The 12,414-nt window shown below is 47.8% G+C and overlaps 1 protein-coding gene across 2 annotated transcripts in view; it reads left to right on the plus strand.

Moving 5' to 3' along the window:
• Positions 1-12,414, plus strand: part of HNF1B (HNF1 homeobox B) — a 113,832-nt gene that overhangs the window by 42,840 nt on the left and 58,578 nt on the right. The gene's annotated exons all lie outside the window — the stretch shown is intronic.

Here is a 12,414-nt window from a genome sequence, read left to right on the forward strand (position 1 = left end):
GCATGAACACTCTCCTTTCGCACAACTCTCCGCACCACCCTCAGCCGAACGCCTCCTCGCCCAACAAACTTCCAGGTGAGTGTCGACTCTCCTTCCACACATTCCTCAATAAGTGAGTTGGGTCGTCATCTCAAGGGGGGGCTCATGAGTTGCAGGGGTGCAAGAGAGGAAGGGCAGGGAATAGATGCACACAAAATACACAAAAGCTCTGCAGAACTGAAAGTGGGAACGGGCTTTGTCTTGCAGGATTCACAGTGTTGGTTTCAGCAGAACAAAGAATGACTTGAAGGAGATTTTGTTTTCAGTAGAACATGGTGGCGATGCATCAGACATCAATAAGTGTTGCTTGGGCTGGGCTCATTGACCCACCTAAAATCCAGGTGGATATGCAGCATTGGCAACAAAGTGGCACAAAATGCCCCTGTTATTCATTATATATAGATTGTTTTCTTACATATTAATTGTGGATATCCTGAAATGTTGACTTCTTTGCCCCAAATGGTGGATCCCTGATCTAAGCTATAGCTCGTTCTTTCCCTTTTGTGGAGTATGTGGTCAATAACGGCTTGTCTACTGGTGGTCTTAGGTGCTTTGAAAGACTCGGCCACTGGCGAGTTCAAACTTTCTGTTATCGGCACTACTGTCTATGAACATATCACATGGCCTGCGGTTTACTATTGGCCAACAAAATAAGATATTACATTGCCACCTTAATATTTGATCAACACACGCAAGTATACTGGCAGTGTTTGGTTAATCAAAAGGCTCTTCCACGCACAAGTTCAAACTTTCACGTCTTACCGGCGATACTCAACATGAATATATTGCATGACTTGCAGCTTCCCATTGGCCAAAACCATAGATCTTACATTACGACTGTGGCTGATATAAAATGGCCGCAAATTCCCACATTGGCAAAATAATAGTCAAACCTGTTTTGTCGGGGGATTGTGGGTCTACATGGCTGCTGTAGCGAACCAAGTTGCAGCTATTGGGAGGATTTAGCATGTGTTACCCCCAGAGTTAGTGATAAACCTATGCCAGATCATACACTGTGAGAGGGTCAGTAAGAGCCGGAAGTATTACCACCCGCCATCAAACAGCAGTTCCTGCAGTGCCATTGGCCAGCAATCCTCCTTTGCTGGATGGTCTTGGAAGATGGATAAACGATAGACATGTTTGAGGCTGTTTGGTGAACTGCGGTCTCCTGCGAATGCCTGGCGTGCCAAAGCAGTCTTTTTAGACAATGTGAGAAGATGGTTGGGATAGTGTCTCCTTGAAGGCGCTGTTCTTTATCTCTCAGGATTGGGGGTAAACAGGGGAGGGTAAATATGTTTAGGGGGTTGACGCAGGATAAGAAAGGCAGATATGGATGATGTATGTCTTTTGTGTCCAGGCATGTTACAGTGGGACATGGGCAAGAGGACAGAATGACAATGTGCTGTGAGCCTCGGCGCACAGGTACACTGGTGGGCGTTGCAACAAAGTTTACATAAATGTGGGCGTTTAAGGTGAGAGTGTTAGAGGATCAGACACAATCTTATGGGATGCCTTGTTATGTTACTAGTTCTTGTTATGGAGAGTTGTTTGCCATTTGAATGGTCTCTTGGCGCTTGCCATACTAATAGTGACAGGGCCGCAAAGCGGGCGGTGTGAGTTTGGGCGAGTTGTGGCACTAAGGTCATGGAGGTTGCATGTGATATTCCGCCACTGCCTATCCTTCCTCCCAATGTTCCTCATCCTGCGGTGGCGCATGATTTCATTGGTCAGTTGAGTGGGATTAGTGTCCAGCTGCTTGGCCATTATCATTATTAGGAGGACTAGAGCAAGATGCACATTGGGCGGGCTTAAACCTAATGCCCATTGGGGGAGTTTAAGCACAATGCCCATTTGGAGGGATTGAACACTGTGTACAATAAGGTTGCCAAGAGCTCTATATCCACTGAGTGGGCTTGATTAAAATTACGATTTAGGATTTTCATAATGTGCATTGAGCGGGCTTAGGGCTGTGGGCCGTTAAAGGCCATGCCCGCCCCCCACAGCAGGGGTGAAAGCCATTCGCACCCCGGGTTTTCTTTTCCCCTCGGGAGATTGGAGTTGAGGCTCCCTGTTGCCTCCGCACATTACACAGAATATAATGCTGCCCCCCAGGGACGGGCCTCGGGTGGCTGGAGGCAGCGGCTGAGAATGGGTATTCTTGCCTGCTGTTCCAGAGACCTGATTGGTTCAGCGCTCTTCCTCGTGTGCAAATGAAATCATCCATTGGGATACGCATGGTGCCCATTGAGAGGGCTTGATCACTTTGTCCATTGGGGGCACTTGAATATAGTATCCATTGGAGGGGGTTGTTTATATTTCCATTGGCAGAATTTCACTGTAGAATGCATTGGTGGTGGTTGTTTGCATTGCCCAATTGGGAGCACTTAATCATGGTGCTATTTGGGGGCAGAGGGCTTGAACCCTTGTCCATTGGGAGCACCTGATCACAATACCCATTATGAGGTCGTGGCCATGATGTCCATTGGGACCACTTGATCACAATATCCATTGGGAGGGCTTGAACACAATGTCCATTGGGAGCACTTGATCACAATATCCATTGGGAGGGCTTGAACACGATGTCCATTGGGAGCACTTGATCACGATACCCATTGGGAGGGCGTGGCCATGATGTCCAGTGGGACCACTTGATAACAATATCCATTGGGAGGGCTTGAACACGATGTCCATTGGGAGCATTTGATCACGATACCATTGGGAGGGCTTGAACACGATGTCCATTGGGAGCACTTGATCACGATACCCATTGGGAGGGCTTGAACACGATGTCCATTGGGAGCACTTGATCACGATACCCATTGGGAGGGCTTGAACATGATGTCCTTTGGGGGCACATGATCACAATGCCCATTGGCAGAGTTTCAACGCAGTGTCCATGGGGGGGCCTTTGGCAGTATGCCCACTGGGGGGGGCTTGAGCACAATTATAAATTGCACGGGATTATGCGTGATGTCCCTTGGGACAGCCCCAGCATATGTCCTTTGGCAAGGCTTGAACACGTTCGTTGCGACGGCTTGAGGGCTACATGCCTGCGCAGGGCTGGAGCACGCTGTGCGGGAAGACATTTTGTTTGGTCTGTTATTGATCGTGTTGGTGATTGAAAGGTCATTGCTATGTCCTGGTGGATGAATTCCTGATAATGTCCAGTGTGGCTGGACCCACTGTTCGCAGTTGCTATTACTACACACAAGGTAACCAGTGGTCGAAGTGGGTGGGAGCGGAGCGGTTGGGAGTGCTGTTCCTCTATCCTGTAAAAAAAAAAAATAGCACTATATGTGCTTGTAAGATGTTGTTCGTACACAAGTCTACTTCATCCAAGTTGCTACATTTACCCACAACCCCAACTCTGCTCACACAATGCACTTCCAACACGTTGCAAAGGCCAAGTAACATATCGGGTAATGCAAGTCGCTGTTTGGACAGGCAGGCTGATATGTGTGCATATCAGCCATCTTTTCGAAATAGACGTTTTGTTTTGCAACATATCTGCACCTACATTTCCGGCCCATTTCTGTCCATAGAGTTAACTGGAGTGATTGTACAAGCTCCCTCTTACACCTTGCCCCGCATCTGCCATTCCGCAGATATGCACACAGGGGTGGCCAGGTCGCCTGAACAATCCCAATCACACAACCAGCACACCGCAGCACACCCACCCCGCCCAGAACTACCCATGCCCAGAGGGTGGAGCTCAATGGCATGTCAAAGGGCGCAAGAACCACATCTGGCAGGTGCCTCCTCTGCCCACTTACGCCAGCTTGCCTCTGTTGCAGAAACTAGCGCTGCTGTGTGAGTCCATCCAGAATGTTTCATCTGGGGAGAAAATATCCATTTTCTGGTTTTGATAGGACATTTTACCGCAAATGTGTGCGGGGTGGAAAACAGCGCCCAGAAACTGCTTTCTGTTGACACTGAGCGCTGCATGGAGACCACCTCTCGGGTGCTAGCGGTGCGCGGTATAAGTCAACATAACATACCACAGTGCAGGGCTCTTTTTTTGTGTACACACAAGGGGTTGTTGCGCCTAGAGGCTGCCTGTGTGAGTGGCACTCAGACTGTGTGTAGTTCTGGAACGTGCAGTGCAGCACCAGGCCATTTTGATCAGCCAGCCCACTTTTTGTACAAACATAGAAACCCGAATTTGATCACAAAAGGGGGGTTTCCTTAAACTGCGTTCTTTACATACTGAAGGACGCTGTACATGAGGGGAGGGCAGCCTGGCGTGTTGGTGGGCTGGCTGCGGGCTCCTGCATGTTTGGGGGCTTTGGGGGGCGGGGAGCGGTGACTGTTTGCATGCCGCTGTCAGGAGTGCTCGAGGAGACGCGGGGAGAAAGCGGTACAATGCGCAGCGCATGATAATCGCTGAAGGGCCTGAGCGAGTGCCTTGGGAAGCGGGCATTGTCCGATAACCAGCTTACAATGTCTGTCCACCTGTAATCTGCACACCAAAGTAAGCACACTGTGGAGGCAAACAAAAGAAAGGCAGACTCTGACAGGCATGGGGGTCAAGAGGGGGTCAGCCTGGGAAGCTGCCGCAGTCCTCCTCTTCTCCCCAAGGCACCGCTGGCCTTACGTTATGTGCTGTGCAGTGTTTGTAGAGCCAACGTCTGCCATTTACACGGCCTCTTGGCGCTGAAGGCTGCAGGGGGGGAGGAGCGACCAGTGTCCACTGGCGATTGTGTGATTGTTTAGCAGCCATGCCCACAGTGGCCGCCAGACGTACAGGCCAGGCTCAAGAGACTTGCTGCCGGCGGGTGACATGTTGTCCAGTGCCTGCGTCACGCTAACCCTGGCTCCTCCGCCTGCTCCTATTCTGTGATCCTGGGCAAAGCACTCTGTCCCCACCTTCTGACGAGAAGTGGATCCTGAGCAAAGCACTCCGTGCCCCTCTTCTGGCAAGAAGTGGACGTGCCTAGAAGCAATATAAAGACCAGTGCTAAGCACTACATTTCATCAAAGGACCCAGAGGCAACTGGGGTCAAATTGTATGTGTATACATATCTCCATATGTACCCCATGCTTCTCTGTAGGACATTTCACCTCTCCTCTTGCCTTATATGGAACACACGTTTTGTGGTTGGATTGGTCAGGATAGGCCCTGGCTGGGGGGAGGGAGGGAGTGGGCGGGGGGTTGGAGGGGGCTGGCTCAGAGCATGGTTTGTGAGGTGGGATTGCATTGCATGGTGTGAAAAATTGATACAGTTAAGTGCAGGTGCTGGCTGAATGAAGGTATTGAGAATGTCCTGAGAAGTGCCAGTACTTCTCCAATTGATGAAAGGGTGGGCTCTTTGAAACTACAATGGTGATGCGTCAGCGCAATACAAAAGGATATTCACATAGCATAACATTAAGAGCATTCGTACTATCTGTAGAAATGCTGACACTGCACATTACACGTGTTGGGGCTGCCCTGCGACCTGCAGAACTGCCCCCTTAACCTATTGGCACTTTCCTTGTTTGTGCCGCTGCTATTTCTTTTAAAGTGACGAGGCCATCCTGAAAAGTACACGAGCTGCCTCATTATAACCGTTGGGCGTTTCTGAAGCGGTACCTGTAGTGTTGATTAAACTGTTCCACCCATCCTGATAAGAGCAGTGACTTTCACATTAAAAATACTGGGACCATTCTTGAAAAGTGCTGGTACTGCCCACAAAGTATTGGGAATTTCACTAGAAGTGCCACTCTGACCAAGTACAAAAACGTCCCCAGCCAGTCAGATGGCACAGTGAGCTAAGTGCTCACCCCCTGATATCTGTGGGTAACTTGCTGTGGCAGGTCCGAATCCCAGCAGGGTCCACCAGGCTCGGACTGGCCTATGGGGCAATAGGGCAATGCCTGAGCCAAAACACACAATGCTAGTGTGGACCCGTTTGTTGGTCAAAGTGGGGCACTTTTTGGCCAATGGGAGCCAGTTTGGTGAGTTACTTCACTGTGCGGCTAGTATTTTCGACCTGTGTTGCTGAATAAACATTCTTTACAATGCGCAATTTCCATCACATTTTATAAAGAAAAAAAACTCCCCTTTGTGTACTATTCAAACAGTCTGTCACAAAAGGAATGCATTGCCATTTGCAACTGTGGGACACTTTTTAATTGGTGCCTAAGACAATTTTATGTCCCAGTCTGACCCTGGGGTCAACTCAGCCTTTCATCCATTCAAGGTCCATACATTGAGTACCACTCTGTGGGATACCAATGTCTTCTGTTATTTCAGTGCTGTGCTCTGAGACCTCTGGGTGTGTAGCACTATATAAGATGTCCATTACTATCATTATTAAACATATCGAGGCCTTCTGAGAAGTGCCAGTAGAGTCCCACTAATCCTACTGGGGATTTACCAAGAATTGCCAGCATGGCCCCATTACAGCTATTATGGCCGTCAGGAGAAGTGCACTCAGCGCCCCACCCTGAGGAATGCCATTGCTAGTTCATTAAAAGTAATGGGGCAGTCCTGAGATATGCCAGCATTGCCAGATTAAATGTACTTTACTTGGGCAATAATGGAACGTCCCAACACTGTCTCATGAAAGGTTTTGGGGAGGTTCTGAGAAGTGCCAGCACTGGCCAAAAGAAAGGTATCACATAATGAGGGGTAGTGGGGGATGTCTCCTGGTATATGACGTCATTGCACGGAAGTGTCAGGAACTAGAGGCCATCATACAGGGTATTAGTGCCGGGAAAGGGCAGTCTATGTTTGTAATATGTATCGACAGGCAGATCTCAACACAGGGCAATTACACGATGACCACAGGGTGACCCTGAGCCAGGAATGTCCCGGCCAGCGGGTGGCTGCAGAGCAGAAGCTGGCCTCCCTGTCATGGCCTGATTGCTTACAAGGTGCCCCACCAGCACTTTGTGCGCAGCATCAGCTGTTTTCGGTGCTGGGCCCGGCCACTGCAATAATACGCCAGCGTGTCGCCGTGCGTTGTCATGGCGTGGCCTTCCATATGCGTGCTTAATTGGCCATTACACCCGGGCTTTGAGAGGGCCTTGTCGCCTTTGAAGTGGCCCGATCCTTCCAGTGCGTACTCAGTCACCCCAAGACACCCCTTGTTTTCTTGTATTAGCGGGCTGCAATTACTGTAACCGTGTTCATTTATCTTGGCCCGGCAGAGCCTCGGAGAGCGGGGCCCCCTTCCCAGCCCTGCACTAGACCCCGCCAGCAGGGGGTGTCCTGGGCTATAGGCCCCGGTGACAGCCCCTTCTGAGGCGCCCTTTCAGCAGACAGGAGTGATGGTGGCCGCCCGGCTGGAGGGGCCACCATCGGGAGAGGCCCCTCCGCAGAGGTCAAGAGGCCTCGGCTGCGGGGATCGATTGTGTGCGCCGGAGACTGGTGCCCCTATTGATCGGATCCCGAAAGGAGGAGGAAATTGGCAGGGTTTATGAGCCCGTCTGGCCTTGGCAAGCGGACTTTCCTGGCGGGATCTGTTTTATGGGGTCGAAAACCGCAGAATGGACGCATTTGTCAAGTTTGTCCATCGCGTTGACAGTGCAAGGAAATTAAATATTTCCTGTTCGCAGAAAAGACACCAGTGTTTGTTTGTGTACCCACGGGGACATATGTTGAAAAATAAACCATGACTCATCGCACAGTCATGGTTTCGGGGTAGTATATGGTGTTATATAAACGACCCTGTATAATGCCTTTTCCTGGCCTGGGCTTTCCTGTAAAAAAAATCATTGTTATATGGTGGTAAAAAATTATTAAAGTTGAGCAAACTATAATTCCCACACTGCATTTGTTTGTTAATTGAAAGTTCATGAGTGGAGAAGTGCTTTCCTGGTGACGTGGAGTCATCTAGTGCCATTACTTTTAGAAAATACACAAAACACACCAAAACTCCATGGATTGCGTTTTTTCCAGCACTCCAATTTGGCCATTGAATAAGTGACATTGATTTTCAAAACCTTTCACAGGCCTCGGCCGTTTATTTTAAAGAAGGGCATTTTCTTGAACCCGTGAACCTGGTTTCAGCAGTTTTAGGGAAACAGAAAAAAAGCCTTGCACTGGCAGTGGTCAAAGTAGGTGGGAGCAGTTGGGAGCCAAAAAAAAACTCTAAAAAAACGTTTACAGTCCCTATACTTTTATATTGAAAAGAAACTGTTCCGGAATGATTTAGTGTAGTAAGAAGTTGAAACTTGCACTTCAGTGCACTGCACTGAACATTCTCTTAAACAGCAGGTGTGGTTGGTGGTTAGGTTTGCGCGCGGGAGTGGGCGCAGTGATGGGGTTTGTGGGGAGCGGGGGAAGGCCAGTAGGGAACATAGTTCCCCTACTTCTTTTCGTACACTACGACCATTGTTCACTGGGTATGAGCTGGTGTGTGCGGTCCCAGTAAACCTCATTGTTTTCCCTGCAGCTGAAATTGACGAAAATGTATGCGCAGTCACGTGATCAAAAGAGAAGCTGCAGCTGCTGCAGTGTGGAATCGGGAGAGCATCATAAACATACAGCGGCTCTCAAGATGGCCACGGCTTCCCTGGTTCCTCGCCATTGCCTGCACTGGCCAGGGCTGATGAGAGTTGTAGGCCAAAACATCTGGAGGGCTGCATGTTGCCTACCTTTGTACAGCATAACCCACATATAGCTCAGGAAGTTAACTCCAGGCAGCTTGTCACAGTTTGGAATCCCGGCAGGGCCACCTCCTCCAGAATAGCCCACAATCCTCTTGTCATCGGAAGCACCTTTAACCAGTGGTATTTTCCAAGCCAACAGCACTTTGCATGCTGGGACATGCAGGTTCCATTTTTATCTTGTAAATTTGGGCCCACAAAATTTAACCAGGTTTTTTGAAAAGCTCATGGCGGAAGCCTCCCACTACCAAGCGATGTAACAATAGCTGTTATTATTTCAAAATGTAATGGAACTCAATGTACTGTCCTCGTAAGGATGAAAGGCTGAGTCACCCTTAAAAGTTATTATCATTTGAGAACGGCAGGCTTTTAATATCAGAGCAGAGCACTTAACCACGCGCTATCTGCGCTCGAATGTCACTAGGCTGCGTATTGGTTCTGAAGGACCGGATGTTCCTCCTTACATAGAGCCAGTTGACAGCGCCAGTGTTCAGCCTTTCACCCTTGGGATCAATAAAACAGGCCCCTCAAGCTGGGTGAATTAAACTTTCTAGTTCACAGGAACAAGTGTCACCCAATATGTTTATAAGACCTGCTATTGAGATTGGTCCGAGGCTCGTGTGCGAAATGAAAATGGTACATAACTCTGTCACCCCCTTCCACCTGATTTCAGAGCCCAGTGCCACTAGGCCGCCAAGGAGGCTGTGGTTGTGCAATACAGCATTACATTGCATTCGATCCTAACGCATTGATACTTCTTCCAATAAATACTGCCTACTGCATCACAAGAGGCATCTAACATGAACCCAATACTTTGCTACTACTTAATATGAGTACAGCAGGTTACTTTGAGAAGTTGAATATGAAAAAGTAAAAAATTATCACTGTGAATCTGACTCTAAAAACCCACCTATGCACAACAAAGTACTACACGCAGAGCTCCCAACTGCACCCATATCAGGTGCTTGTAACCAAACCAGCACTGTTTTTTAATGTGCATTCTGGAAATCGTTCTTCTGCATTTATAATGGCAAAAGAAAAACGACACTAGCAGAAAAGAACAAGATGCATTACACCCAGAGCCATGGGTCTGACTGAGATCTGTGATCAGGTGATCCCAATGTAGGATCCTTAATATTCCTTCCATCCTGAACAAGTGAGGCTGTATGATCCAGTCACATCTTATATGATGAGGTACAGCAAAGCAAAGCTGAATTAAGAACAGTGCAAACGAGTAAAGTAGACTCAAGAGGCTATTGCGGGACTCATGTGACGCAGATGCCAGACAGCACCAAAGACACGCCCTAGAATCCTTACTCTGTGGGATTGTTCATGGTGCAGCTATGCGTAAGGAGAGCAATCGAAGCGTTTTGCACGGCTCTGCACGTTGGCATCCACTGAACGATTTGCTCCGGCTTAATTGGAATGTGTAACCCTTCAGTAGCACGGCAGTAATGCATGAAGGTCCTTGGGATCATTCAAAAAGACAGTGATGTATTGGACGATTGTTGGATTTTACATAAGAAATAAATGGCGAAAGGCTACGTGAATTTGCCAAGACACCAAACCCTTTGATGAATACATATCATTGTGTCCGGTTTGATGTATATTTACATGAACTTAGCTATCACATCAGTACCAGTTTACATTCTGCTTAGTTAGCACACCCATGTCAGTCTCTTACAACAATAGTACATCATTGCCAGTTTACATGATGCCCAGTTATCAAATTACTGCAAGCTCATACAGAGATGGCATAGGGCTAAGAACACAGTCTCACTAACCCTCTCAAAGTCAGACGTGCATGCTAATTCACTCACAATCAGTGTCACTCACTCATTCATTCTCATACACTGACTCACTTTAAAGCTCATTCTCACACTAGTACACTCACACCCACTCACTCTTACCCACATATGCACATACACATTCTCACACACACTCACATGCACATGTGCTCACACTCACTCACATTCATCATCACATTCACTCAATATCACTCACACTCAGTATCACTCACACTCAATATCACAGCCACGCTCATTCTCATACTCACTCTCTCAATCACACACTCTCTCTCTCTCACACAAGCATTCAATCTCACATGCACAAAGACACATGGATAAACGTTCACATTTACACATTCCCACACACATTCACTCTCACATTCACTCTCAAATTCATTCACTCTCACACACACTCTCTCTCCCACACACAATCACAGGCACACTCGTGTAAAAATATGTCTTGATCCAGTGATCTGTCAAGTGATACATCAAATCATATGGCTTGGTGTGACATAACATACCTGCTAAGCTTTACAGTCCTAGTAAACATCCAGTTAACATTTTTCCAGTTAGCTCCCAGTTTGACATTCCCTTTTAAATTCAAAATTTGACATTCACAGTACACCTGACATTGCCTGTAGGCTCCCAGTTTGACACAGCTTGACATTTCCAGAAAGCTCCTAGTTGGATGCCGCAATCTTGACCTTTCCATTAAGCGCCCCTTTTGGCATTCACACTTTGATATTGCCAGTAAGTTCACAATTTGATAACTCCAGTGAGCTTAACATGCCCAGTATTCTTTCAGTTTGTACAATTTCAGTGCACAGCACTGACAATTTCATGTGTTCTCCTAATATGGATCACAAACTCCCAATGCAGCTCTTAACGAAAAGAGGCAGCGCGTCGCTGCTGCGCATAGATGTAGGTGATAAAGGCAGATAATGCGATGGGGCTTAGGAGTCATCACCCCAAGTCAAGACTTCAAATCCTCGGCTCCAAAAATATGTACCTCTGCGGCAACTTAAGATGGCAACAGCTTCGCTATAGTGTACACATACAAATACATTACTGCTAATAAATAGGGGCATACATACTACAAATGCAGTGGCGTTCTTTAAGGCAGCAGTATTATCTGAATAGCGAAAGAATGAAATTGACTTTTGCCTGCCTAGGTGGGCCCTTTTTCAGCTAAGTCTAAGTACACTGGCCACATTTTTCAAGCCAGATTTTGTATTGTAAATCAGCACATTTATGCACACCTTCTATTCTGACCCATCTGCTGGAAGGTCCTTTCCTCAAGTGCCCACACTCTGAGTGTGTTAAGCCGTTTCAGTGACATATTTTGCCAAGAAGGGCACTGCTCTGGATGATAGCGTGAGTGACAAGGATAACTCAGACAGCACTCACTGTGGCAAACCCGCCTTTTGGCACTGCCCCGAGCTCTGTTGTAAGCCCAGAGGCCAAATGAAATGCTTTGGGGGGAATTTAACACAATAGTATTGGACAATACAAGCTGAATTGCTTCTTGGCACTTGACTTGTCATTGCTGTAACTATTATCCAGTTCACTACTGCATGTTCTATCCTCCTCCTACTTTGCCTCTCTGACGGGCACAGTGCTTCGATGCCATGGCAGGAGGTGCTATACAAATACAAGATAACATAACTCAACCCTAGCAGCTATCTTAATGGCATTGTGGCTAAGTTACTAGCAGATCAGTCTATCAGAGGCAGCGGCTGTCCAGGATTACCCCTTTCTCTTGAGCTACGGGGCTGGTGGATATTCAGCCAGATTCTTTTTGTCCAAGTCTTTCTGCAGCGCTGCCCAGATGTGTTAAGTCAATGCCAAACGCTAAGCGAATGCTTTTATATAAAAACCACCCTCCCGTGCAGCAGCCTTCCATTGGGTCAAGCGCTAAGGTCAGCTCTCGCAGAACTTCAATGCTTTAAACTCAGGGGGACGATGGCGGGTCCCACATTCCTATGATAGTTGC

Source organism: Ambystoma mexicanum, chromosome 9 (assembly GCF_040938575.1).
Source record: "Ambystoma mexicanum isolate Mex_15411 chromosome 9, UKY_AmexF1_1, whole genome shotgun sequence".
Lineage (NCBI taxonomy): Eukaryota > Metazoa > Chordata > Amphibia > Caudata > Ambystomatidae > Ambystoma > Ambystoma mexicanum.